The sequence below is a fragment of the Macrotis lagotis genome, chromosome 1 (assembly GCF_037893015.1).
Source record: "Macrotis lagotis isolate mMagLag1 chromosome 1, bilby.v1.9.chrom.fasta, whole genome shotgun sequence".
In the NCBI taxonomy this organism is placed as follows: Eukaryota; Metazoa; Chordata; class Mammalia; order Peramelemorphia; family Peramelidae; genus Macrotis; species Macrotis lagotis.
In genome coordinates, this window is record NC_133658.1 from 710,046,998 (window position 1) to 710,053,374 (window position 6,377).

Below are 6,377 nucleotides of genomic sequence, written 5' to 3' on the forward strand. Positions count from 1 at the left end.
CTGATGATGGATTGGATTTCTGCTTTCCAAAGACCATTCAGCTAAGTTCTAAGAGGTTCTTGCTTGAATGGTAAACTATATGCGATCCCTTCTTCCCTGAATATCACAGGGCAGTCTGTTTGACCTTTCTAATGCATTTAATAATAGTGTAATGTGTATTAAATTATTTGTGTATATCTTATTTTTCTTGATAGATGATAAATTCTTTAAGGAAGGAGATTTATGTTGATCCAGTTAATCAACAGATATGTATTAAGTGGCTACAATGTGATAGACACTATACTAGCCATTGGGCAACGATGATAAAAATGAATGTCTCTGCTCTCAAACATCTTACAGTCTATTAGGGGAGAATATATTTATATTTACTTATGCAAGTATATAGAGAATAGATACCAAATAAACCTATACAGTCTCAGCATAAGTGACAGCCAGTGCAAGGGTATGAAGACAGGAGATGAAGCATACTTTTTTTTTTATGAAGTATCTTCTTTAGAGTAGTCAGTTTATAAAAGTTTGTTGAAGTGGATTCAAGGACCTTGCTAGTTTTATCCTTTTCATCTTAACAGCAATATATAGAAAAAGGAAAATATTCTGTGGAAAACAGATAAAAATAACAAAAAATAGTAGAAAAATAAACTCTATGAGGAAAAATTTTGGGCGTCTTTGACCTGGGGAAAGAATTGGCAGACTGGGTTCTTAGATGATATTCAATACAGAAGGTCAGACATTATGGGTGTGTGTGTGGGGGGATAGAAAGTATTGTTACCAGTGTAGGCTTAACTATTCACATGAATTTATCTAAATGTGATTTACAGGAAAGTATGAACAAATAACTAGACTCCTTGCACTACTGTTCTCCAATTCCAAGGAAAATGAATTACTGACAAGAGAAAAAGAAGAAGAATTGGTTCTAGATGCTGGCCACTCTGCTCTAGAGAGGCTTGAATTATAATTGATGATGATGATGATGATGTTTATCCTTCATCCTCAAAGAAGATCATAACATCAGGGAGGTGATGCCATAACGAGCACTTGAATTGGATTTGAGTGAGGGGATGCTGTGGGTACTTCCTCCTCCAAAGTTATCTGGGTCCAGTGGTCAGATGTGAATCAGGATGACTGGAGATGGCTCTGGATGTGAGGTAATCAGGGTTAAGTGACTTTCCCAAGGTCACATAGGTAGTGAGAAGTGTCTAAGGCTGGATAAGAAGCTTCCATCCTCCTGACTCTAAGGCCAATTCTTTATCTACTGCACAGCTAGGTAGTACAGTGGATAGAGCATTGGTCCTTGAGTCAGGAAGACCTCAGTTCAAATTTGACCTCAGATGCTGAGAATTATAGCTGTCTCCTTTCCAAGTGTTCTTAGTCCAGTAGGGAAAAAAAGTTTAGTTTCAAACTGCATTCTTGATTGCTAATCTTTTATAGGGAAGAACTGCCTCAAGTTATCAATCTAAGACTGGGATCTCTTCCAACAAAATGCCAGTTCTACAAAGAACATCTATAGTGAATAATGTATAAGCCCATTTATTCAAGCAAGTAGCAAACAGAAATCAGAGAAGTTATGCAGATAAAACACACACACACACACACACACACACACACAAACACACATATATATATATATACATTTGTCAGATAATATACAAAGAGAATGAGTTAGCCCACTGGGAAGTAGTCAATAAACATTTATTACATGCTTACTATGTACCAGACCCTGTACTAAGCACTGGTTATACAAAGATATCTCCTGTCTCTCAGAGAGAAGATGGTCTAAAGAAAATAGACAACATGTAACCAACAATGCACAAACAGCTATATTCCAGATAAATTGAATAAAATCAACAGAGGAAATGATTAGAATTAAGGAGGGGAATGAGAAAAACTATCTTTAGAAGGCAGGATTTTAGTTAGGATCTGAAAGAAGCAAGGGAATCCAGGAGGCAAAGATGTAAGATATTTCCAATCAACCATGAGAGTCCCAGATCTCATCTCAAGAAGAAATATCCTGAAGTTTCTGGTATAATAAGTTGGATTATGGACATGATCATCAAGCTCTTCCACATGTTAATTACTTCTCAGTCTCTCCTTTCAGAAAATTCTCCTTAAAAAGGACCTGGAAATGGGTATTTTCTCTCTTGAAAGTAAAAGACGGAAGACCAAAATCTCTCTTCTGTCCAAGCTCTTGCCAACTCTACCCCTTATCCAGATATGTAGCATTGAGTAATCAATATCCATTAAAGAGGAGAATCTTATGCAAATAGGTTTTGAGACAGAATTAGATGACAAATATGAAAATTTCTTGATTCTGTATTCTAGAATTTTTGTCAGAGAATACTTGTTCCAAAATCCAATATTCTTCATCTAACTTCCAAATGGAAGTTACCCTTTTTGATAACAAGAGCAGGTGTTACCATCTGAAGTCCTGTTTCTTCACTTTTGACTAAGGCCTAATATAGGTCTTTGTTTTACCACTGAAATGTGCAACCTTCTCATTTCTGCCTCCCCTCAAGGACTAATTAAGGAACTACTTCCACTACATTTCCTATTTACACAGAAAGTTTTCTGTTCTTAAAATGATCCTAATGTGCTTCATTCTTCCCATATTTTTCATTTGCTACTTTTTATTATGTTTAATCTGTCCACCCTCTATTCCTCCTCACTTATGACCTCCAAATTATAAATTATTTGAGGACAGGAATCAAGTAGGGCATTAATGTCTAGAATAGTATTTTCTATGATGTCTGCAGAATGTATGAATGAATGAATTAATATTCTTTACTAAGGACAGAACTAAAAACAATTAGTCTTACACTGAAACAAGAATGACTATATATATATATATATATATATATATATTTATATATGTATAATGATATAGCATAATTTCCTGAATGTTGCTATTGAGGAAGAGAAGTTGTGAACTCTATTTTCTTGGAAATCTTTATGACAAAAATGGAGGTTTACATGATTTAAATGACTAAGGGTCAATTGATTTTGGAGAACTTTTAGAGAAGCAATAGAGGTCTCTTCCAGTTCCAGAATTCATTCTTTTATCTTAATTCTTTTCTTTAACTCAATTAGGACTTAATTTTTTTAATATTTACTTTACATTTATTTGAGAATTTAAAAGTGCAACCTTCTGACATTACAACCAAGAAGTTGAAAGAAGAAATGTTATAAAAGGGAAGAGAGACAAAGCTTTTATATAGATTTTAGAATATTCTTAATATTATTATTAAGAATACTGGTTCTTTGTATAAGAAACTATTAATGATGAAAAATGTGCCTTTGCATAAATAATTACATTTGCATTTATTTTCAAAAGACATGAGGCATTGTCACTGTTTATGATGAACATTTTGATACCTTAAATGAATGGGAAAAGATCATTGTTTCAATATAAACTATTAAAAATATGTGTATGAAGAAACAGATTTCAGGTGGGATTTTGGATTTTGGAAAGAAAGTGATCTGTGACATAGATTTGAGGATTTGTATCTCTTTGCTAACAATGTGTAATGATGCCTCATTTGTGTGGGAAGAGTTTAGTGTTATAAAGAGACTGAAAAATATCTTATTTATATAAAAAATAGAGAAATGTATGTGTGAAGAAACACAGTTTCAAGGGCACAAAAGAGACAGACTGCCTGGTTGGAGACAAGAAGAGGCATGATGCTAATTCATATATAACCAATTCACTAATTTATATGTTTTTTTAACTAAAGAGAGTAAAACTAGGGAAATATGTATATATATATGTACATATATATATATATATATATATGAATATATATGTGTGTGTGTGTGTGTGTGTGTGTGTGTGTGTGTGTGTGTGTGTGTGGAGGAAATTGGAAGAGATGGCAAGAGATGGCAAGAATAATAAGTAGGAGAATTTTAGGAAGGGCAGAACACTTTCATGGGTGGAGGGGGGAACAACTGATTTGATGACAGAAATTTGGGGAGTTGTGACATTTTAAGTTAAAGGTTAATCACTGAGAGTTAAGAGACTCTCATTTTAAGCTACAAATTCTACAGTGAGATAACTTCAGGTGAAAGACAAAATTTGAAGACATAGTAACAGAAGAAAAGGAACCTGAGAAAATAAAGATTGTGTGTATGTGGGGGAGGGGTGGATGGGGTGGGAACCCTGAGATCAACTGCTCCATTGAAACTAAGGCAGTTAGAGGGAGTCAGCTTTAGGGAAACAATGCAGCTGAGTAATAACTGATTGGGTGGAAAGAATTGATGTTATTGGCCAAGAACTCCAGGGACAGTGCTTTTGACCTTAACCTCCTAGAACCTAGAGTTCCTGGTTGCCTTATGCTTGTCTTCTTCCACTTTTGACTTGGAAAGGAAAAGCAGAGAGGTTTCTTAGGTGGTTTTGGAATCCTAGTGAGAGGAACAAGGTTGAAGAGAGCTCTATTTTGATGTATAGTGCAGTATCTGTGAATGAATAGTTTGTATAGCCCAAACAAGGCTAATTTGATGAATTTTTCTTTATTTGACTTTAAAGAGAATTGCTAATTGCATTAAAAGCTTGCAATATCTAAATGTCCTTTTAAGGTGAGAGCTAATTGAGAGATCTTTAAAGGTTATGTTCCAGGAGAAAAGAGACCATCTTTTCCCCAACTGAATTTCCCCAAATGTAGATGAATAGTCAGCCTCTGAGCAGAAGATTTTTATGTGGTGTTCCTGAATGGATCAATAACAATTCATATCTCCATATAGGGTTGTGATATCTCAAGCATATGAATTTTTTTTAGCAACTCATCCAATGTTGCTAAACCTATAAACCCATTCTTCATTATATGTAGTAAAGGAGTTTAGTGGTAAATGGGTGTAATCTAGATTGTTATATGTACTGTGATGTATTTTATTATATATTTACTTTGATGTATTGCTATTCATAATATTATTTATTTTGCCTTATTAACTAAATACTTATGATTAAACATATTATCTATATAGAAAAATTGGATAAGTATTTTCAAGAAGTAAAGTGTTGAATAGGGGGTGTTTATTTCCCCTCAACAGAATCATTCCTAGTATTCTTAAAGAGTTTGAAAGGAACCATGTCATAGTGGTCCTTCTCTTGAAACTTAGACCTGCCAGTGTGAAAGAAGGTTGAGGATCAAGTTAGATGTAGAGAGAAAGGTGATGTGTCAAACATTTAGATAAGCAGTGTGAGTCCTTAAGAGTGATAACTCTTGAATTGATGTCTTTATATTCTACAGTGCCTTTAGTGACCAGACTCCACCTGTATCATCTTTATTGTGTTACATTATGAGACACTGGAATAGACTAGACTATATAGACTATGCCACTACTATTGTTACATTAACAGTTTAAACCACACCAAGTAAATTTAAAGGTTATGATTATCACTAAATATTTTATTTTTTCTTAATTACATGTAAAAAGCAATTTATAACATTCATTTAAAAATTCCTTCCTTCCTCCTTCCCCCCCACTCCACATGTGCAACCATGTAAGATATTATCATATTAGTCAAGTTTTGAAAGAAAACTCAGATTAAAATATAGTATGCTTCCATCTGAAGTCAGAGTCTATCAGTTCTTCCTATACAGATGGATAGCATTTTTCATCATGAGTCCTTTGGAATTGTCTTATATCACTGTATTACTGCAATAGCTAAGTCATTCACAGTTACTCATCATACAATATTGCTCTTACCCTGTGCAGTGTTTTCCTGGTTCTGCTCACTTCATTCTTTTATGTGTCTTTCCAGGTTTTTCTGAAAAAAAAAAAACCCTACTTGTCATCTATTATAGCACAATAGAATCTCATTGCAATCATATACCACAACCTTTTTCAGTCATTCCTTGGTTGATGGAAATTTTCACAATTTCCAATTCTTTGCCACCACAAAAGAGCTACTATAAATATTTTGATACAAATAGGGTCTTCTCTCTCTATCTCTCTTTCTCTCTCTCTCTCTCTCTCTCTCTCTCTCTCTCTCTCTTGGATTCAGTTCTAGTAGGGATTGCTGGATCAAAAGGTATTTTCAATTCTGTAGTCCTTTGGACATAGTTCCACATTTCTGTCCAGAATATTTGGATCAACTCACAACTCCACCAACAATGCAATAATATCCCAATTTTCTCATACTCTCTCCAATATTAATTATTTTCCTTTTCTGTTGTAATAACCAAGCTGATAGGTGTGAGATGGTATATCTGAGTTGTTTTTATTTGTATTTCTCTAATCAATATTGCAGGGTAGTTGGGTGGTATACTGGATAGAACAGTGACACCATGAGTCAGGAGGACCTGAGTTCAAATATGGTGACCCTTGACAAGTCACCTAAGTATGTTTGCCTTAGTTCCTCATCTTTAAAATGAGTTGGAAAAGTA